The sequence below is a fragment of the Manis pentadactyla genome, chromosome 7 (assembly GCF_030020395.1).
Source record: "Manis pentadactyla isolate mManPen7 chromosome 7, mManPen7.hap1, whole genome shotgun sequence".
Classification (NCBI taxonomy): Eukaryota; Metazoa; Chordata; class Mammalia; order Pholidota; family Manidae; genus Manis; species Manis pentadactyla.
In genome coordinates, this window is record NC_080025.1 from 57440787 (window position 1) to 57465032 (window position 24246).

A 24246-nucleotide genomic window follows, 5' to 3' on the forward strand; every position below is an offset into this window, starting at 1 on the left:
GATACAAAATCAACACACAGAAATCTGTGGCTTTCCTATATACTAACAATGAACCAACAGAAAGAGAAATCAGGAAAACAACTCCATTCACAATTGCATCAAAAAAAATAAAATACCTAGGAATAAACCTAACCAAAGAAGTGAAAGACTTATACTCTGAAAACTACAAGTCACTCTTAAGAGAAATTAAAGGGGACACTAACAGATGGAAACTCATCCCATGCTCGTGGCTAGGAAGAATTAATATCGTTAAAATGGCCATCCTGCCCAAAGCAATATACAGATTTGATGCAATCCCTATGAAACTACCAGCAACATTCTTCAATGAACTGGAACAAATAATTCAAAAATTCATATGGAAACACCAAAGACCCCGAATAGCCAAAGCAATCCTGAGAAAGAAGAATAAAGTAGGGGGGATCTCACTCCCCAACTTCAAGCTCTACTATAAAGCCATAGTAATCAAGACAATTTGGTACTGGCACAAGAGCAGAGCCACAGACCAATGGAACATACTAGAGAATCCAGACATTAACCCAGACATATATGGTCAATTAATATTTGATAAAGGAGCCATGGACATACAATGGCGAAATGACAGTCTCTTCAACAGGTGGTGCTGGCAAAACTGGACAGCTACATGTAGGAGAATGAAACTGGACCATTGTCTAACCCCATATACAAAAGTAAACTCAAAATGGATCAAAGACCTGAATGTAAGCCATGAAACCATTAAACTCCTGGAAGAAAACATAGGCGAAAACCTCTTAGACATAAACATGAGTGACCTCTTCTTGAACATATCTCCCCGGGCAAGGAAAACAACAGCAAAAATGAGTAAGTGGGACTATATTAAGCTGAAAAGGTTCTGTACAGCAAAAGACACCATCAATAGAACAAGAAGGATCCCTACAGTATGGGAGAATATATTTGAAAATGACACATCCGATAAAGGCTTGACGTCCAGAATATATAAGGAGCTCTCACGCCTCAACAAACAAAAAACAAATAACCCAATTAAAAAATGGGCAGAGGAACTGAACAGACAGTTCTCCAAAAAAGAAATACAGATGGCCAACAGACACATGAAAAGATGCTCCACATCACTAATTATCAGAGAAATGCAAATTAAAACTACAATGAGGTATCACCTCACACCAGTAAGGATGGCTGCCATCCAAAAGACAAACAACAACAAATGTTGGCGAGGCTGTGGAGAAAGGGGAACCCTCCTACACTGCTGGTGGGAATGTAAGTTAGTTCAACCATTGTGGAAAGCAGTATGGAGGTACATCAAAATGCTCAAAACAGACTTACCATTTGACCCAGGAATTCCACTCCTAGGAATTTACCCTAAGAATGCAGCAATCAAGTTTGAGAAAGACAGATGCACCCCTATGTTTATTGCAGCACTATTTACAATAGCCAAGAATTGGAAGCAACCTAAATGTCCATCAATAGATGAATGGATAAAGAAGATGTGGTACATATACACAATGGAATACTACTCAGCCATAAGAAAAGGGCAAATCCAATCATTTGCAGCAACATGGATGGAGCTGGAGGGTATTATGCTCAGTGAAACAAGCCAAGCGGAGAAAGAGAAATACCAAATGATTTCACTTATCTGTGGAATATAAGAACAAAGGAAAAACTGAAGGAACAAAACAGCAGCAGAATCACAGAACTCAAGAATGGACTAACAGGTACCAAAGGGAAAGGGACTGGGGAGGATGGGTGGGTAGGGAGGGATAAGGGGGGGAGAAGTAGGGGGGTATTAAGATTAACATGCATGGCGGGGTAGGAGAAAAGGGAGGGCTGTACAACACAGAGAAGGCAAGTAGTGATTCTACAACATTTTGCTATGCTGATGGACAGTGACTGTAAAGGGGTTTATAGGGGAGACCTGGTATAGGGGAGAGCCTAGTAAACATAATATTCGTCATGTAAGTGTAGATTAGTGATAGCAAAAAAAAAAAAAAAAGGGCAGTTCCTGTGTGGTAACCTCCAACGAGTTCTACACAAGGGTATAAAGGGCATATAAAAGTGCAGGCAAAGGGTCTGTTTGTGTTTATACAGAGGATCAAAGCCTAATTGGGCTACCCCGAAAATGAACTAAGATACGATATGAAAAAGAACTTCCAACATCTGTACCCTCTGGAAGACTCATGCCAGAAGATGATCATCAAAAAACCCCAACAAAGATCCACGCACTGCTACAGCTGTAGATGCACTCATCCCACCAGTTCCTGGACCTGCCATGGGAATGAGGAAGGAGATATCTAAGCTGGCCTGTGCATACAGTAAAACAACAAAATTGGACTGGATCTATACTGTTGGAACTCAACCAAGAATTTGGAGAAGTGCAAATTGTAGCGCTCCAAAGTCTTACAACTACAAACTATTTATTGTTAAAAGAACATATGGCATGTGAACAGTCCCCAGGAATGGGTTGTTTTAATTTGTCTGATTTCTCTCAGACTGTTCAAGTTCATTTGGACAATATCCACCATATCATAGATAAGTTTTCACAAATGCCTAAGGTGCCTAACTGGTTTTCTTGGTTTCACTGCAGATGGCTGGTAATTACAGATATGCTTTGGTTATGTAACTATACTCCTATTATGTTAATGTGTGTGTGCAATTTAAGTAGTAGCTTAAAACCTATACATGCTGAAGTTACTCTACAAGAAGATATATCAAAGAAATAATCAATCTTCCCATGTTTTCTTCCGCCTGCTACTTCTATAGCTTTTCTTCTTCCTTCCTAATTACAACCCTTAAATAGAATTCGTGCCTCATATCAAATTTACCGAGTATCATAATTCTTCCAAGTGGTAAAGATACCTCAAGACAAATGCTGGGCATAGAAGCCACAGGGCATAAATATGCAAAGAAGTAAAAAGCTAACTTTTTCAAACAATAAGGCTTCTCTCTCACTTACCAACTTCACATTTCCCTGTATGGCCCCGGAAGATGACTGGTTAGCCAGAGATGGGTAAGATTCCTCAAGGGAGGAACAACCTAAGACAGGCACAGTCGCAGGGGGGCCATCAGGTGAGAAATTGGGGATCAACAGAGGTGAGGCTTAGAACCTCACCCCCCATTCTCAGAGAAATCTTCTGCATACGTGGATGTTTTATTGCCCTGGTCTAGCTTGGATTAACACTTAGTCTACAGGCACACACCTGATCATCTACATGTGCTCTCTTACAACACTAAACTATGTTTTCTACCTTTATCTTGTATCTACCTACCACTTCAGCATTTTATTAAAAATAATAATAATAAAGAGAGAAATGTGGTATCCACATATAAATCAAGTATAAAAACCAAATCAGTATTCATATTTGAACTGACTGTTTATAGTTCATAATGCATGAGCAAAACCGAAAGTTTCTGTGATGACTGCCCTTGTACTGTTCACTATGTAACTTATTCATTATGTAAGAATTTGTTCTACATGTAAAAACTTGTTTGTTATGCCTCAGAAGATTGGAGACTGACAAAAATTAGGCTTCGGGTGGAATAATGATTGTGCATTGAGCATTGACTCCCCTATACAGAATTTTATTGTCGTGAACAACCATTTGATCAATAAATATGAGAGATGCCCTCACAAAAAAAAAAAAAAAAAAAAAAAAAGGACAGACTTCCAATGGTAAAATAAATTAGTAACCGGGATGTAATGTATAGCATAAGGAATATAGTCAAGATATTGTAACAGCCTGGTAGGGTGATAGCTGGAACCTAGAATTATGTATATAAATGTTCTACCACTGTGTTGTACACTTGAAACTCATGTAATGTAATACTGTGTGTCAACTACCCTTCAAAAAAAAATTATTATTATAAAAAAAAAAAAAAAGTTCTATCAGCTCCTACCTGAATTCCTAGACTACCAATGTGCACTATGGATTTCAAACTTGCCAGATGCTACAATTGCATGAGTCACTTCCTTAAAATAAATCAGTCTCAGATAGACAGGGAAGAAGGTAGAACTATATTCTTATTGGTTCTTTTTCTCTGGAGACCCCTGACAACACTTGTTGTGACTGAACCAAATACCTATATAGAATAGTATAAATCTCCATTCTGTGCTTTTTGTCATCTCATGCAATACGAACCCTTCAAAGAGTTTTCTTTAAAGAAAGAAATCTCTTCTGGAGGAAATAAAGGAAAATGTGGTAATGTGGAAAGAGTACTATATTGAGAACAAGATAATTTGTCCCATTGCACCCCTTAAGCACTCAAGAACTTGGCTGTGCCACCAACAGAAGTAGGATATTGGTATCTTGTCCAAGGCAGTGATGTGCTGAATGGATTTTTGGTGGTCAAGTTCTGAAAGATGGGGTTTTCTGACTTAATGGCTAGTGCTTGAGAAATTAAATCTAGATCATCTGACAACCCTTTTAACAACTTCACTATAGCTAACTTTGAAGGAGAGGATGCCACTGTTAACCCAAGTGTCTGGCACAATTTCTGGTCCAAATTGGCCCTCAGTGAATGCTTTTCCATGCTAATGAACAATTTATAAAAGCTACTTAATGATTATCTTGGCTTCATATACTGTATAGTTATGTAATATGAACCCACCCAGGAGTGCTTTTTAAAAAAAGAAATCTTTTCTGGAGGAAATAAGGGACAATACGATAGTGTGGAAAGAGTACTGTATTAAGAAACAAGATAACTTGTCCCTATTGTACCCGTTGATCACTTAGGAACTTGATTGTTCCTAGAATCCCTAGAGAATTCTTACTCTTGCATGGATCTCCCACCTAAATAGTCCCTTGAAAGAAACAATCACCACAAATAGGTTGGAATCCTTTATGATACCTCAAGAGTCAAGTTTTTTATCCTCTCAATGACTTGCTTTTCCCATTTATAAAATACTAATAATGAGAATTTCTACCTTTTAAGGTTATTATAAATATTGAATGTAATAATGAATTTTACGTCCTTAGCACAATTCTTGGTATACAACGGACATGTTTTTGAACAGAAAAACAACAGTTTCTTAGAGTATTTAGTAGATTTTAACTGAATATAGTTGTCTTTGAGAATACATTGTTTGGAATAGAAATACAGTAAAGTAATGTAGTACCAGGGATCCATATATGAAGCTCAGTCCAGAAACTCAAGTGAGCGCAAAATATGGCTTTATTTTTCTGTCCTTAATTTCCCTTTCTGGATTGCAGAAACTTAGTTTAGAATCTCCATTTCCCAAGGTCTGTCTTAAGTTCCAGGAGGCATCAGAGGAGCGAAGGCATTGGGTGGGGTGGTGGGGATGGTGACGTCTTGTCCTCCAGTCATCTGTCTCCACAGGTGTCTCCTGAGACATCTGTAGTTGTGGTGTCAGTATGGCCCCGCAGGTCAGGGCTGAGATGCCCACTTCTGCCCTCACGGCCCCTGTGCATTCAGCCTTCCTCCATCCTCCTTCCTGACATCACTGGGCACAGGCATCTCTCTGACAGTTCGTTGCCTCTCTCGAATATGAAAGTCTCAGCAAAGCTGTCTTTGGCTGCCTGTCTGCCCAGACATACCATTTTCACATTTTTTTCCTGGAGTCTCGGCACCTCCCACAGGCTTTTCCTCTGCTGCTGGATTCCTTGGGGTGTGGTGAGGAGTTTCTGCTCAGCTTTGATGAATTTCTCCAGAAGCACTAAGCATCACCTTCTTTAGGGACTCAGGATTTTGCACACATAAGAGTCAGGAGACTAACTGTTCTCAATACAGCTAAAGGTTTTAAACAGGAAAAGGGGAAATACATAGAGACACAAATATAAATTTAAAATCTCAACATTTTTCCTGCCACATATGCAAAGTGTCAATCATAGCTTACTATAATACAACCTTTATGAGAGAAAAGTCATTTCAGGTAAATATTGCAGTTTAAAAACATGATCTGAGGTATGGTTTTAAAGGAGTATAAACTTCTAACTGGCAGAGGGGATAAATGTTGCAGAGAATTGGGCTGGATCTCAAAGCTTCAGCCAGGCTGGACATTGCTGTCACACCCTTTGTGTCTGTTAGACTCTGGCTGAGAGGAATAGAACACGAACCTGAGAGAGCTTACACCAGAAGAGGGTGCAGATGAGTCAAAGCAAGGCAAGGCAACAGAGCTGCAGCAGGGACGGGATCACTGTCAACAGCACTCCATCTTGTCACTGTTTCTTTCTTTCCTCTCTCCCTTTGGACCATCTGCCCTATTTTTTCCATCCGCATAATCGTAGACGTAGCCCAAAGAGTTTTCCGTGTTACTGGTAAGTTCAGCCATCTGGAAAGAAACTGACTTGAATTTCAGACCAAGTCTAAATTCCCTGGAAAGGAACTCTTGGCTCAGAGTGGATCTAGTGTCCACCCCTGGGCCAATACATTGGTGCCAGGGCTAAACTACATTTGAACTAACATGGCCACGCCCAAACTAACCATATGGATAAGCAGGAACAAGGGATAGTTCCTAGAAGGAGGAAGCAATAACAGAAAAGGAGGTAGGTGAGCTCTGGGTACACAAAATGGACCCAGGCAACAACTCAGGGGTAAAACCCTCTTCTAAGTCCAACCTGCCCTCAAACCCACTCAAGGACTTTCCTTCAGCCCTGGTGAGGACACGTGTGGGGAGAAATGAAACAGAAAATTCTCCTCATAAACTTCAGGAGTTCTTAATCAGTATTTGGTAGTGTTTTTTTAAAAGCAACATTTTTCTGATTACAGAGAAGACAGAAACAAGAAAGAGACAGAGCCCACTAGCTCGAGTGAAAGACAAGCCAAGATTTTCATATCTTGTTGCCAGAGAAATTTCATATCTTGTTGCCAGAGAATGCTTTGTGTTTGTAGCTGCTGTAGGCGGGGCTTCCCTCTGGCTGGCCTGATGCCAGGGCAGGAGTTGCCACTTTGCAAGCCTGAGCCAGGTGCAGGCTAGCTGGGAGGAACACACACCAGGGTGCATATCATGATGGGGGGCCTTGGAGCTGCATAGCCAGCCAGGGGGATGGAGTGCCTGAAGATCATTTAAGCTCCCAACCTGCTGGGTAGAGTGCACCTGGACAATTTTGTCTGCCTGTCCTTTCTCCTGAGCAGTAAGCTGTGTGCAATCCTTGCCCCTTTAGCAGCCCTCTTGCTGTTAGGAAGTCTCTCAGACTTCCCACCAAGATCAGCCAGATATGAATCCCTGTTTTCCACAAGCAGCTGGAATCTCAGTCTCTCCAGGTATTCCACCTGTCTTAGCTTTCCAACTACACTAAATCACAGGAGCACCATGCAATGTAGGTTCTTGCTCCCAGAGCAGATCTCCAGGGCTAGGTGTTCAGCTGTCCCAGGTCTCCACTCCCTCCCTGCTCTGTTTCTCTTCCTCCTTCTGGTGAGCTGGGGTAGGGGAGGGGCTTGGTCCACACCAGGTCACAGCTTTGGTACATTATCCTGTTTCATAAGGTCTGCTCCTTTCTCCAGGTGTATGCAGTCTGGTGTAGCCTTCTTTCCTGTTGCTCTTTCAGGATTAGTTGTATTAAATTATTTTTTTACTATATGTGGTTTTCGGAGGAGGTCTCTGTCTCACCTCTCACACAGCCATCTTTAATCCCAACAACCTATGTTTTTATGGCTTTCCTTTTTCTGGAAATAATATTCCATTATGTGGATATACCACATCTTACTTATCCATTTGTACTGATAAGCATTTGACTTATTTTCACTTTTGCAAATGCTTCTATGAACATTCATGCATAAGTTTTTGTTTGGATGTTTTCATTTCTCTTGTGTATATACCTTATATTGGAATTGCTGAGCCATATGATAACTACCTTATCTTTTGAGAAACTGCTAGATTCTTTTCCAAAGTGGTTACACTATTTTACACCTCTACCAACAGGATATGAGGGTTCCAATTTCTCCCCATCCTTGGCAACACTTGTTACTATCTGTCATTTCAATTACAGCCATACTAGTGTTATGAAGTAATATCTCACTGAGGTTTTTATCTTCATTTCCCTGGTGGCTAATAATTTCAAGCATCTTTTCATGTGCTCTTAGCCATTCATATATCTTCTTTTGAGAAATACCTATTTATATTTTTTGCCCATTTTTTAATTGGATTATTTGTCCTTTTGTTAGTTGTAGGAGGTCTTTATGCATTCTAGATACAAGTCTGTTATCAGATATATGATTTGCAAATATTTTCTCCCTTCTATGGGTTGTCTTTTCACTTTCTTGATGGTGTCCCTTGAAATAAAAAGTTATAATGCTTGATAAACTCCAATATACTATTTTTTTCTATTGTCACTTGTGCTTTTGATGTCACATAAAAACAGCTGCCTAATCCAAGTTCACAAAGATTTATGCCTATGATTTTTTTCTAAGAGTTTTATAGTTTTAGGCTCTTACATTTGAGTGTTTAACCCATTTTGAGTTAATTTTTTTATATGGCATGAGGTAAGGGTTTAATTTCATTCTCTTGCACATGGCTATCCAGTTGTCCCAGCATCATTTGTTGAAGACTATTCTTTTCCCATAGAGTAGTGTTGGCATCCTTTTGAAAAATCAGCTGACCACATGGTTTATTCCTGGATTCTCAATTGTATTTCACTGATCTAAATGTCTGTCTTTATGCTGGTATCACAGTGTTTTTATTACTGCAGCTTTGTGCTAAGTTTTAAAACTAGGAAGTGTGAGTCCTTCAAATTTGTTCTTCGTCCCAAGATTATTTTAGTTATTCTAGATTTTATAAATTTTCATATGAATTGCCTGTCAATTTCTTTAAGATGGTATGTTTGTTTTCATTCTTCCCTATGCATAAATCCTATTCATAATTATATAGGCCATCATCATTAATAACTTTAGCAAGCACAGATGTAATTTTTGCCCAAGACTTGGGGCATGATTGATCTCATCCAGAATGCTTTCTAAGGTCAAGTGATGTCTCAATTATGATCAATACAATATCTTGTTTAAATCTTGGTCATCAATTTCACAGTCTGAATCATTGTCAGACAAATCAGTTAATGTGGGGAGTTTTGTCTTCCTATTTGTGGCATCTCTTTATCAAATGAAAAGAGCAAGTTGTTCCTGCTCTTCTGGAGGGTGCAGTTGATTTGATGCCTTATCAGGTGTAGACCTTAATTCCTTCAGTTTCCCTGGCAATGGACAATGTCCATCTTCTATCCAAGGCCCTGAATCCAAGTCAGCCAAACAGGTAGATAACCTCTAGATATTAGTTGAAGAATACTTGTTTCAGATTTTTCTTTGAACTCGGGAGACTTCCAATTCTTGGAGAACTGGGGGCAGACTCTATGTAAACTACAGGCTTGGTCTGATACGAATTCAGAACAGTAATTTTTTTTAAGTTCTTCAATCATAATATAACTAAGTTCCATTGTAGTATGTAGAATTGCTCTTAATTACAATAAAATGAGTCTTGGCTCAACCCTAACCCTTGCTTAAACAAGCAAATTACTCTGCAGCAGATGGAAAAGGTGCTTCTGATCCCTTTCATGTACCACTCACATCTTGCCCCCAGAAGCACTCTACTCAATGTTTACACTAAACTGAGGGCCTATTCATCAACCGACAGGATACTTGCCTTAAACAAATGTATCTATTTCTGACCCAGGAAGTAGAAGTTTCTAGATTGGAGGATCTCAATCAGAGGCAAGATTGGAGAGTAGAAAGTCATAGCAGTAAAATCACATGTGAAGCTTTGTCAAACAACATGTCTGCTATCTTTGCCCCTACCATCCCAATCCTGGAATAGTAGGATAAGTGTAGAAGAAATGGAAAGGTCAGCTAAATTTATTTGGGAAAATCCCCAGGTCAATCTGATAATGACTGTTTACAATCATGAGAGAAGAAACAAGGTTTTTATAAGCCAACAGCCAAGAATCCAACCTTGAGGGAAGAAGAGAGAGAGGGAAAGGAGATTGGACTTAAAAATCAATATTTTCTTTAGTTTGGATTATACAGAAAATGAGAAACATAAATGGGCTACTTAATCTTGCCAACCAAATGGGCAAAATAGTGAAAGAACTGAAAGAGTAGAACAAAGAAGTTGAAAAAACAAATGAACATGTGACAGAAACAATCTATGATTTGAAAAATAGGAGAAAGTTCAAGAGAGAGGAAAAAATATACATAAAGAGCTTGTTCCCAGAAGTCAGGTCAGGATATGGGAATTTATACAAGAAACTGCTGACTTAAAATGACTTAATTACAGACAAAAGATCAGGGAAAAACCCTCGGAATATGGTTCTAATTTTATTTTTGAAGAAGTGAACAAGGATTTCAGAAGCAGCAAAAAACATAACTGAGTAGCAAGTTTAAGGAACTTTTTAAGAAGAGAAAAAGAAAGCCTGGAGGAAGAGAAATTACAAGAAAAGAATAACATAACATGTATCCTGTTTCCTGAGTGCATGGGCCCAGCCTATCTTTAGTGGAGGTTGCAGAGTTAGGTTTCCAAACGTCAGAGTTGTGCTTATCAAGGAGAGTTAAGAGTCAAATAAGGGAAGCAACCAGTTAATTAGCCTCCAGGATAGAATTTCAAGAATCCTGTGGGTAAACCATTCTTTAAGGAAATGCAGAGGAGATGTTAATGTTTCCCTGAGGGAATGGAAGGAAGGGAATATAGCACAGACCAAAGGCACTTCTAATTTTTGTGTGTACTTCCTGCACTTTCAACTCATACAAAATTATGAGTGCTATGTTTCCAATTATCTTATTAGATACTATTTGCAAAACTTTTTCTTTTCTAATTCTGCAGATGTTCTATGATGCAATTAGCCAACATCAAGTGATTTTTATGACATGCTTTACAACTTACACCATTGTTTTATTTCTTATTGAAGTTCTGGTGAACTTGCTCATCACTGTAATGAGTGATCCCATAGTAACCAGGGGGACTCGGGTGTAGAGGAGCTCCAGTCAGAGGGTTCCAGCTTCAAATTCCTCTGTACAACTTGCTAGATGTGTAATTCAGGACAAAATATCTAATCTCCCTGTACTTGTAGAGTAATCCCCATCTCAAAGCATTGGTATAATGAGCAAATTAGATAATTTTTGTAGAATGTTTGCCACAGTGCCTTATACATAATAAATGTTCAATAAATAGCAGTTACAATTCTTATTATTATTTTTGTTTGAAATAAACCTTGTCCTAAACACAAAAAAAGACTATGTTCAAAAAAGAAGGCAGAAATAGATACTTGTAACATTAGAAAGAAGGAAGAGGCTTAATCACTTATTTTAAAGAAGGGAGAGATAAAAGCACCAAAATGGTTGTGAACAGTAAATGGAGCAGCATAAAAAGTACCACACACAACACTTGGCACACAATCGATCAGTGTACTTAACAATAAGCACTTTGTGAGGCTGGGGCTGGGCAGAAATGTGCCCTTTAATTGCTCTAAATTGAGAAAAATGATCATGTTGTATCAACAGTCAGCAGTGGAGTCTGGCCACAGCCATGCTGGGTCAGAAATGGTAACCATATGATATCCCCACAAGCACATCCAAGTACCCCAAAACAAGCCCTATGTATTTAATGTAAAGGTTTATTGTCATTAGAATCAAGATTTGGATCAAATATAGATAATTGGGGAAAAAGTCCTTTGCGGGGAGTGGGTTTGCTCCCAAGCAAAAATATCTTGGAACCCTGAGATGGAGGAAGGGGGCACCCAAGAAGGAGAAAAGGACCCAGAGGGGAGTTTCAAAGTCTGTGCTGTCTATTTCACATCTGAGGCACAATTCACATAAGCGTTTGGAAGCAGGGTGGGTAGGAGGTGGTGTGCCCAGTGCTCCTGGGCAACTGAGTGAAACAGGTAGAAGGATGTAAGTCAGAGAGAGGAAATCCTGGGGCAAAACACCTCTAAAAACCAACATCAGTAAAAGGGAGAAATAAAGTTTAAAATTCATTTATTGCTCACAAACTGCAGTCCCAGGCTGGCTCTCTTTCCTGCTCCAGCAGAAGCAAAACCGGTCCCCCTCTCTCCTCTGTGGTACCGATAAGCCCTCCTTGCTCAGGCAATTACCACTGATATGGAGATGAACTTCTTTCCACCCCTGAGGAAGGATGCAAATGCACTAAAGCCATACTTCTTTCCATCTCTGAACACCTATTGATATGCATATATACTAAAGTGAGGTGAGATATTCTGGAAATGTTACAATTCTACCCACAAAGGAGCTTGGCCCTAAGCAACTGAGAGAAAGGCTGCCAAAAAAAGAAGTGGATCTGAAGCAGGGAGGAAGGAGAGTCAGGGCTCTTACCAGCTGATCTGACCTGAACACCAATGTAGGGGCCGGCCTACGGCCGAGGCTGAGTCCCACTATGGCTGAACACCGCCCTTCCACTCTAGTTGACCAATGCCCTAAGGTGGCGCACGCTTCCTGGGCGCCACCCTGCCTGGTTTGGTGGCATTAGCATAAGGAAGTTGCTCCTATAGGCTTGCATGATCTTGATCACCATAGGCCAGCTTCCTTTATATAAGGCGTAAGCAGGAAAGAGAAGGACTCTCTCACTCACTCATTCTCTCAGTCTCTCACTCATTCTCTCTCAATCTCTGTCTCTCTCTCCTCTCATTCTTCCTCTCATTCGCTCCCCCCAGCTGTTGCTTCTTCTCACTCACCTTCTCCCGGCCTTCCGAGCAACAATAAACAACTGAAGTGAACCAGGTCTGTGTACGTATCGCTGTCGTCACCGCCACAAGGGGTGAACGCGGTACACCAAGAAAGGTGCTTTCACGGAAAATGAAAAATTCAGTCATCAGTCAATGAGTCTTTCCCTGTATTTGGGCTTTTGTTGAGAGGTGTTGGCATCACCTAGAAACATCTGACAAATCCTTCTCGTATCCCAACATGGGAGAGCCAGGTGGAGTTGGAAGGTTATGCTGTGGTTTAGGGGTATTGAAAGTTGAGCATTCTGTTTCATGAGCCTTTAGAGGCTCAAGACAGAATAGTTTTTTTAAGTCCAACATAACTAGATTTTCCTTCAGCATACAGATAGGCAGGGCCCCTGCACATGGTGGTAGAGGCTGTGCCTTGTTCCCTCAGGGTCTCCAGAAGGGTGGTAGAGACAGATCTAGCTTGATCTGTTTGTCAAGATGCAGGAGAGAAGCTTTTTAGTAACTTGCACGGCAGTTCTAAATGAGTTAATAGTGGCTGTAGGAATTGGTTTCTGTTTATTCACTTCAGCTTAAAGTGTTCACTTAAGCTCAAGTATGTTTGCACTAGGAGCCTTTGGTACCTAACAAACAAGCACTAGAATGATACTTGGCACAAGACAAGCACACTATGAGAGGCACATGGACATGGGAGTGACAGACAGAGAAGGTTCATGTCTGTCACCTTGTCTCACACTTACTTCCTGGCCTGCAATCATCACTGGGTGGAACTTACATGGAATTTATAAAGTATTGTCTCTCTCTCTTGGTGTTACTAGCAGATCTCTCAAAGCTGGTGACTGAAAAGAGTTTAATAAAAGAATCTTGTGGATTAAGAGAAAACAGCAAGAGGTGGTGAGTCCCCATGGTTGGCAATCTCTAAGCCAGAAATGACAAGGGAAGAAGTGATAGAATTTCCAGGGAGAGCTGTGGCCAAAGGGATGAGCTGCCCTTCAGAAGCAGTGGCCTTTTGTAAGAAGCATAGTCACAAACAAGTGTGCCTTTCTTCTGTATAGTACCACCATCAGAACCCCTGTACTACAAGGAATGTTCTGGAGTCAAGGTCAAATGGATTCTTCTTTCTTCTTCTCCATTACTTATTGAAAAGCACATATTAAATTGTGTATTTGGACTTTGACTTTCTTGTATAGCTTTTTGTTTTTCTAGTATTTCTGATTGCTTTTAGTTTTTTTAGAAGCAATACCTCCCTTCTTCTCCATATTATGAATGGATCTCAGCTTCTTGCTCATTCTAGCTATTACATGGACATCATTCCATTTTTCTTGAAGAATACTGACTTCCCATTTTAATTTGGATTATTGCTTTCTAGGCATGCTGAACAAATGTCACTCTGAGATTTATTTTGTAAAAAATAATTATGAGAAGTGTAAGTAATTGTATTGCTGGGTTAGTTTTATTTTTTATTTTATCTCACACTGTCCTCTTTTTAGTTTTTCACTCTTGTTTAGCTGAATTTTATCACTAAGTAATGTGCAAAAGAAGATAAAAGCGTGATACCTTTTTATGTGCTAAATTTTTCTACTTAATTCTGGAATGGCTTATCTGGCTAATGTGGAATGGGCCTTTAGATTTCTTGCTGGCTGATAAAAGGTGGGATACCAACTTTAAGTTATAGATTAACACATCTTTAGATGTAATATATTCTGAAAACCATATCTTTAATCATGTTGAGGTAAGATAAACTCTTGGCTGTCATCTGTATTACTCCAACTGATGCTGGGGTTCTTGTTCACGAAACCAAAGAATGAGCTTCACAAACACTCAAGGTAGGAGAGCAAGGTACATGTTTTTATTTAGAAATAAAGTGAGAGGAAAGAGCTCCTGGCTCATGCCAGGAGGGGACAAGAGAGCCCAGGGTGTTGCATTGTCTAGGGGGTTTATAGGCAGTTGAGGTTTTTGGGGAATTGAGGGCTTAGGGTGTGGACTTGCACTACCTACCCTGCCCTCAGGGTGGGCTGGGTTATTGTCTGTTTGCTAGGGCTGTTTATAGTGAAGTCACAGGTTATGCTGAGATATCCTTGGGGAACACTCAAACATTCCAGGCCAAGTTGCTCCTGGCCTTTTGACCTTTAACTGATCTCACTGAAGATGTCTATATTACTAGTCTAGTATCTTTACCCTAGAGAATTAATGTGACCTTGACTTTGCATAATGCTGAACACAGAGTTTCAATAGGGACTTTACATTGTTACATTGCTTTGACTGTAAATATCTTGCATTCCTTTTCCGGAAGCCCTCACCCTACTCTGTCTAAGCCCATGGTCCCTGTCTCACAACTGCTTACATGCTGATGGTTTTCACCAGTTAGACCTTGGCAGGAACCACTGCCTACAGGATAAGAGAGACATGAACTACTGGTAGTGCCATGTGGGCCAGCAGTGATGATGAAAATCAAGTACTGCTTGTACCTCCTCTTCCCCATTTACCTGCAATCTGAACTAGACTTCAGGCAAAACACTGAATCCCACAAAGAAAGCTAGGGGAGATATAAAACAACATTGGCAAATAGTCCTCCATAGGAAGGTCCTCATCCCCCAAAAAGCTCATGCCACAAATGTATTTTAAAAAGGAAAATGCTGTGTACATAATGGTAGAATAATGATATAAAGAACAAATTACCTAAATGGCCCTACTTCATTTCATTATTATTCACTGAGCCAAAAACAATAAACAAAAAGGTCATCAACATACTCCCACCTGATTAGTAACTGGCCTAAGTGCTGAAAAGACAAGAGACTCTGAGAGGTCAGTGACTTTACAAAGCTCACTGTGTTCTGGGTCCCACACTCTCCTGTTTTAGGAACCTTGAGTTTTTTATTATTTCTTTTCCCTCCAGGATCTTTAACATATTGGTCTCTTCTGGATCGCTCTAGCCCTTTTAAATATGCTCATTTTTTTCATATTAAAATTAAAGAATGAAAGCAAGAAAAGAATTTAAATTCCCTTCTCTTTCTGGAGACTTCCCTTCACCACCAAACTCATTAAAGAGATTTCTTAAATTTTTCAACACCATTTCCTCACGTCTCACCAATTTCTCAGTATATTTCCATCAGGATTCTTCCCTTACCAAACAATGAAACTACTTTCATAAGGATCACTAGTAATTTTTTTTCACTGGATTCAATAAATATTTTGGTCCCCATCTTAATTCAGTAGACACACTGACGGCCAATCCCTTTTTTCACCATCTTCTCCTTCTTCATGATACTGTGCTCTTCTGGTTTCCCTCGTTCATCTGTGGCTGCCATTTCTTCATCGTCTTTGTGGGCTCATCCTCTTCTACACTCCTATGAGTTCCTCAAGGCTCCATGGTAGGCTGTCTAGACGACCTCTGTAGGCAGCCCCAGACACCCACAGCCTGAACACCATGTATCTTAATGTGCTCCTCTCCTGGACCTTTCCTCTGAGCTCCGGACCAAGACAGCTACATGAAATGTTTGCCTGTTTCAGAGGCACTTCACACTCACACATCCCAAATTGAATACCTGGAGTTCCAGATGGTGGCATAGGAAGATCCTGAACGCACCTCCTGCCAAGGACAAACACTGAATCTACAACTATATGTTAAACAATTTCGTCTGGGGAAAAAAAACTGACAAAGTAACCCCTTCACAGCAGGCAAATGAAAGGGAAACTGCCTTAAGGCTGGAAGAAAAGGCTGAGATACAGTCTCAGCATAAACCCCACCCCGAATATGCCCACACACAACTGGGAGGGAACTCAAAAGCTGGAGCTTTTCCCTGAGAAGTGAAAAGTTTTCCCCACTTCAGGCACCCCAGCTTTTAAGTCTGGCACCTGAAAGCCAAATCCTGAAAACATCTGGGTTTGATGACCAATGGGGCTCACACCCACGAGACCCATGGGGCTGTGGTGGACTGAGGAACAGCTCTTGAAGGGCCCATGCATAGACTCACCACCTGCCAGTGCCAAGCACAGAAGCAGCCCTTAGAAAAGTGCCCAGACGTTTTGTGAAAGAGACTCATTTGCTAATGTTCAAGTGTTGGTCTGAGGGGCAGGGGCCTCCTAGAATATTCTCTGGGGAAAGAGGTTGATGGATACCGTATTTCCTGCTCTCTCTCTGCCTTGAGAAAGCCAGTGAGCACCATGTGTTTTCTCTTTTTTTTCCCGTTCTATTTTTTTCTTCTCTTTTTTTGGCTGGTGCCATATTTGAGCTCTCCCTCTGCCTCACTCTTGGCAGTAGGCACTATCTTCATGCTCTCCCTCTGCCATGCTGCAGAGCACAAGTATCTCCTGGAGGGGAGCTTCCAGAGATGTCTGGGGCCCCAGTTTTTACATCTGGTGACCTAGTTTTAGCAGCTGCTGCCCAGGGGATGCCTCTTGATTGCCTGGTTCTGTAAGCTGGGCACTTGCATTCCTGGGACCCATAGGACTGTAACAACCAACCAGAGAGAAGGTTCTTGGCAGGCCACCACTTCCAGCATACTGCGCAGACTGGAACACACCCCAGTCTTTCTGAGGAAGAGGCCTATTTGCCCCAGGAGTCAGGCTTCCTGTCTGGTGCCTTTCTAAGGGCCTGTGGAGTTCTGCACAGGGAGCAGAAGGCTGTGGATGCAGTCTTTGCACTCTCCTGTGCCTCATTCCAGTTCACAGGTATTTTCAGAAAGGAACTTTTACCTTCGTTTGGTGCTTTGATTTTTATGGCTGCTGCCAATGGACACATCTCCACCCCTGGTTCTGGTCTGCTGGTCTTATGTTCCTGTATCCCACAGGACTGTAACCAACAGAGAAAGAGTTCTTAAATGGCCACCATCCCCATGGTACAGCAAGAGGTGACAGACCCAGGAGCTCAGACCTTTTGTGAAAGAGCCTATTAGCTTAACATGATAGCTCTTGCCTAATGGGCATACTTCTAATTAAACACACATTGAAGAGCTGACTGTAAACCTTTCCTGAGACCCTGGAGGATGGGTACTGTCCTCATGACATGCTCCAGAGCACCAGCATCTCTCAGAAGGGGGTTCTTATCCACATCTGGTATCCCAGTTTTTATATCTGGTGCCCTAGTTTTTGTGGCTGCCACCTAGCAAATACTCCTTCATTTCTTGGTTCTGATGGAAGGGGGTTGGCAGCAGTGGGTGTTGCTGGGTCCCCTAGGACTGTAGCAATTGGAGAGGCAGTTTTTGGCAAGCTACAACTCACAGAGCTCTGCACAAACAGCAGGCTAAAACACCCCCAGGCTTTCTGTGACAGACCTACTTGCTTGTCCTGGAGCTTCAGCCTTCGAGGCAGGCTTCAGGGTTGGCACACACATAGAGGCTATAGAGCTGCTCTCAGGGAATGTAGCAGGGCAGGGGTGCTACCTTTGAGATCTGCCTCTGCCTTGCTACAGCTTGCCAGTGTCTCCTAGAAAAGGAGCTTATACACTTATCTGGAGCCCCAGGGAACACATCCAGCTCAACTGGCTCTGGTGGCCAAAGGAACTTAAGATTGCAGTCCCACAGGACTGTATATATTTGCATTCTTTAAAAGCTGCTGCTTGAGGGTCTGGCTTCCAGTCAGCCTGAATCTAGGTGCTGACTGAGATCCTCCCCTTTGGGACACTTAGCACATCTTCAACTACTGGGATCTAGTAAAAGTAAAATAGATTTCTTGGACAATTACAAAGGTTTGAGAGATAACCAAGAGCTAGGAGAGGATTGAACAATAATGTTCAGCTCCTACACAAGGCCAACCCTTCAAGACTGGGAGAGGTGGCTGTTTCATCTGATGTATAGAAACCAACACAGGAAGTCAAATAAAATGAAGGAACAGAGGAATGTGTTCCAAACAAAAGAACAAGAGAAAACCTTAGAAAAAAATTTTTGAAACAGAGATAAATAATTTACCTGATAAAGAGTTCAAAGTAGTGGTCATAAAAATGCTCACCAAACTCAGGAGAAGAATAGCCAAACACAGAACTTCAAGGAAGAGATAGAAAAATATAAGAAAGTATCAAACAAAAGTCACAGAGCTCTGGAATACAATAACTAACTTGAAAAAAAAACATTATAAAGGTTCAATAGCAGATTAGATGAGGCAGAAGAAAGGATCAGTGAACTTGAAGATGGCAGAACTCACCCAGTCAGAGCAACAACAATAAAAAAAGAATGAGAAATAGTGAAGGTAGCTTAAGGGGCTAATAGTACAACCTCAAATGGATTAAAATTTGCATTACAGGGGTCCCAAAAGGAGAAGAGGGAGAGAGAGAAAGGGGCAGAAAAATTATTTGAAGAAACAATGGCTGAAAACTTCCCTAACCTGGTGAAGGAAACAAACATTCAGATCCAGGAAGTCCAGCAAATTCCAAATGGAGCACATGATCTATTCCCCCAATTTAGTTCTCCTACAGTGCTTTGTATTTCAGTAAATGGCACCAAAATCCTCTCAGCTGAAGAAGCCAGAAGCTTGGGAGTCATCCTTGCCAACCACCACTTGCTCATTCCCCACATCCAAACTATGACAGTTGTTCGTGTTACCTTCTGAATATCTCTTGAATCGATCCATTTCTCTTTATCTCCTCTCTTACCACCATAGCCCAATCTACCTCCAACTCTCATCTGAACCATTACAACAGCCTCCTAACTAGTCACCTCATATCCTCCATCCAATTTTCCACTTTCTTGGCAACTGCTTTTTGTTTAATTTAATCTAAATATGATTACATCATTTCCCAGCTTCAAAGCCTATCAATCAATTCCAATTGCTCTAAAGATTAGAACCAAAATTCACACTATGTATTAATGTGACCCCTGCCTGCTCTTTTCAGCTTTGTTTCTCAATACTTTCCCTTAATGGAGTGACTATCAGACTTCTCATCACTTTGGTCTTCCTCTAGTTCCAAGTACACATACTCAGTCCTCCCTCAGGGCATTTTCATAAAATGTTCCATCTCTCCCAAATACTTTTTCCTTCTCCCCAAGTTGACCTAGTTAATTCCAACTCCTGCAGATTTCAACTCAAACATCACTTTCTCAGGGAAGCATTCCCAGTACTACCAGCCCAGGTCAGGACCATTTTTTAGACATTGAAGCTTCTTGTATCTTTCTTTCACATGACTTACCATGGTTTCCTCATTCAATATTAGGTCAATCTCTGTCTCCCTAGCTAGACTGTAGATGCCATGAACACAGAAACAGCATTGGTTTTTCCACTAACACTGTCACCCTAGCAATTAACACAGCACTTCGCACAAAGTAGAGGCTGAATAAATAAACAAGTCAGTAATGGTGTTTTGCTTTGCAATGCAGGCAGTAATAGGTAAAGAAAGATATTAATTCTATACCTCATGTAATAAACATAAAAAGAGTCAGAGGAGGAAAAAAATCAATATGAATAAAATTTCCAGTGACATATTTATGAGCCTTTTAGGAACTGGACCAAAAGGTGATTGGGAAAGGATATGTAACTGTATGCCAGTTCCTCTGTAACACTGTCAGATTTTATCTGAAAAGGTAAACCTCTCAATAATAGATTTTATATGAAAACTGAAAAAACTGGAACAAGGGAAGAATAGCATTTATATTAAAATGCTACATATTAGACTAAATTGTCATTAGATTTCTCCATAAAATATATCTAACTCTCCTCCTACCCAAAATTCATAGAAAAAAATGCACCTAAAAAACGAATGAATCACAAAATAAACAGCATGTATGATCGGATTGACAAAGCAGAAAGTAGAAAATATGGTTTGTATCATATACAGGAGACGACAATCCCAGAAATACAAATGATTTCAGAGATACTCTAAACCAGGGGAACAGTTTCTATTAAGGTCCACACAGTAGGTGTTTTAGGCAGATGGGGAATAGAGTAAGTCTAGAGAAGTGACTGGTGAGCAAAATTTAAGAAGATGCTCATGCTCAGGTCATGTGAATACAGGGTCAGCCTTAAAAAAAAAGGAGCATCTCCTTAAATTGCACTGTAGGTATTTCTCTTTTCTCAGCTGAGTCCTATCCCTGATTTTAGGTTTTGTGAGTCATGCAGTCCCTGTAGCAATTACTCAACTGTGCCATTACAGGGTGAAGGCAGCGATAGATATGTAAGTAAGTGAACATAACTGTGTTCCAATAACACTGTATTTACAAAAGCAGGCTGCAGGGTGGATTTGGCCTGAGGACCATAGTTTGCTGCTCCCTCTCTCAAGCTCAGGATCCACACATACAAGGAGCACAATTGGGCAAGAATATGAACAGCTGCAATCAAAAGAGCTGGACCAGAGGGGTCTCTCCCCTTTCAGCCTGGGTTTCCCCGCTCCATACAGAGCAGTGGACAGCAGAGGCATTTTCCACTGCCTGAGACAGAACAGATCATGGCATATTTTGAAAATTCGAAAGAAAGTCGAAGTGCCCTGTGTGGCCCCCATTTCTTGAGGCTTGCTCTTCCAACTAATACAATATGGCAAAGGTGACCAAGATAGAGAGGATCATATGTCCCTGATCATATTCCACAAGATTACAGCCCATCTTGTTAGGAGACTCTCTCCCTTGCTGGCTTAGAGGAAGCTAGCAGCCATACTGGGAAGGTCCATGGGACAAGAAATAAGGGTGGCCTCCAGCCAGTAGTCAGCAAGAAACTAAAATACTCTGTGCAGTAGTCCATGAAAACGGACTGCTGCCAATAGCCATGGGAGCTTGAAGGTGGAGTCTTCCTCAGTCACACCTCCTGTAAAACTGAAACGCTGGCCAATTCCTTCATTATAGCTTGTGAGGCTATGAAGCTGAGGACATGGCTAAGCCACACCCAGACTTCTGACCCACAAAACTGGGAGGTAACAGATGCATGTTATGTTTGTGCTGTTAAAGTAGTGGTGATACCACTATACAGCAATAGATAGATAACATATGACTGGAAGGCTGATAGTCACTCTATCAGGGATAGGAGGGATAGGAGGGAAAGAAGGATGGAAGTAATAGTGTGAGACTCCCAAGGCGAGATCATAAAAGGCAAAAAAATTAACTCTGGAAGTCTTGAGCCACTATGTAGGCAACCTGGCTGCCTTAAGGTTGACACACTGGGAGCAGCCCAGACTAGCTCATGTAGAGTATCCACATGGGAAGGCCCTGAGACTACAAGAAAAGAGGGAATGCCCAACCAGCCCTCAGTTGCACCGGTGCCCCCACCAGTTCAGCTCCAGCCTTTGTCTGGCTGCAATAGAGACCCTGAACTGAAAGCATACAGCTAAGTCCTTTCAAATTCCTGACCCCAGAAACAGAGAATTTAAGTTCAAGGGTGATTTTTTAATATACCAATGGATAACTAGAATAGATAATAATAAAATTAATTTATCTAATTTGAAGACTATTAGAAGGTCAACTCATTATTTTGTAAACTAGTAAATAAAAGGGAATAATTTATTTTGCTTTTCTTATATAGACTATCCAGATATCCAAATAGTTAATGAGGTGAAGTTTTCTGTTACAGACATATTGCTGCTAATAGATGGAAAAGAGTAATATCTTATTATCACCACTGGTTAACTCCAGATGAATTAATAGATTTAAACATTAAGTATCAATGGCTGCCAATGTCACAAAAGGAGTGACAAGTAGACAGATGTGCCTCCTGATGGAGAATATATCACCTCATAGGTTGTCTTGCAAAAATAAATAAATAAACTGTCTAGGAATCAAGCCTCTAAATTGACAGGAGCTACTAATTTACAGTAAATACAGAGTTTAGAGGAAGGTGTGAAACTATACCACAGGGGTTTCCCAAGCAAAATCCAGACCTATGGTGTCCAATACTGTAGCCACCAGCCACATGTAGCAACTGAACACCTGAAATGTGGCTAATCAAAGTGAAGATGTGTTGTAAAATATGCACTGGATTTATATCCAGAGAAGGAATGTAAAATATCTCAGTAATTTTTACATTGATTACATGTTGAAATGATAATGTCTTGAATATATATATATATATTACATTAAATAAAACAAATTATTTAGATATATTTTACCTATCTCTGTTTACATTTATTGTTATTGTGGCTGCTAGGAAATTTAAAGCTACACATGTAAACTCTCATTTTAGTTTTATTGGATAACCCTGATTCAGACTGAAGGAAACTACACGATAACCTAATTTCCTCAACAAGTAAATTACAAGGAAAAAATACATGTAGGAGAAAAATCCATAGATTAAAACAGAATTGAAAAATATATCAGCCATTTGCTATATGTGGCCCTCATTTGTGATTCAAACAAATAGTAAAATATGATTTATGAGACAATTGGAAAATTGAGCATGGGTTTGATTATATTATGGGTTATTATTTTTGTTTGAAAATAGTATTGTGGAAACGTTTTAATGAAGAGTATTTATCCTTAAAGGTCCATGTTTGAATATTTATACACGAAATGGTATACATAGTACCTAGGATTTGCTTCAAAATATTTAATATAATAGGTTTAACAAGATTGACTCTGAATTGACCATTGTTGAAACAGGGTGATGGGTGCATCAAGTTACATTGTGTCATACTCTTTACTTTTGTATGTATTTGAAATCCTCAAAAATAAAAAAGTTATTAGAAAGAAAGAAATGAAAGAAATTTACCAGGCCAATTCTGTTCACAGAATTCTAACAAAAAACTGTTATGTTGCACAAACTTTTTCAGAACATAAGAAAAGACGCAGAGCTTCTCGATTCATTCTTTGAGACTAGTAAAAATCTGATATTAAAACCAAGCAAGGATACAGCATCAAAAAGAAAAAAAAAACTCTAGGCTAGTACCATTCCTGAGCATACCTGTGGAAGTCCTAAGTATAATATTAAATTAAATATAGCAGTATATTAAAGAATTATACAAAGTGAAGAAGTAGGGTTTATTTCTGGTAAACCAATTCAGTTCAATATTAGGAAATCATTCAGTGTAATTTCTTATACTGAAAGCTTAGAGAAAAGCCATGTGGACATTTCAGTACTGAAATAGTATTTTAGAAAAGTCAACACCCATTCATGTTTAAAAAACAAATTCATAGCAAACCAAAACCAAAAAATCAACTTACATTTTTTTACCCTATGTTCTTCTGAATTCTATAAATATTCATGATAACTTGTGTGTTCAATACTTGTTTAGCTAAAAATACTTTATAAGTCATACAAAAATGATTAAATTTTATGATCAAGTTTATTGCTTAATCTTTTATGTCTGTTAACACAGCTTTTGTCACAAGGTCAAAAATAATGCAAATTTCTTTGAAATGTGTAAAAATAATTGGAATGCATAAGTATGATCTTATGCATTTTTTTTCCTCTTTAATTTTTAACACATATCCATATACTAACTAAAATTCAGGGCCCATGGAGCCTTTATGCCCCCCCAAATTATGTAAGTCATCACATTCCAGTGGATTCACACACATCAATAATTAGGTTGAATAATTTCATTGTGAAGAACCTTGTGAGTTCTTATAATATAAGGGTTCTGGCACACAGCTTTAAAGTCATTCTTAAAACTTGAATATTGTTGGCACAAGAAGGACTGTACTAGAATATCCAGAATATGGGCATAAAATAAGGAAAAGATCATCTTTGAAAGTGAAAACAGAAAGCCAAGTAATCATAACACCAAAAGATG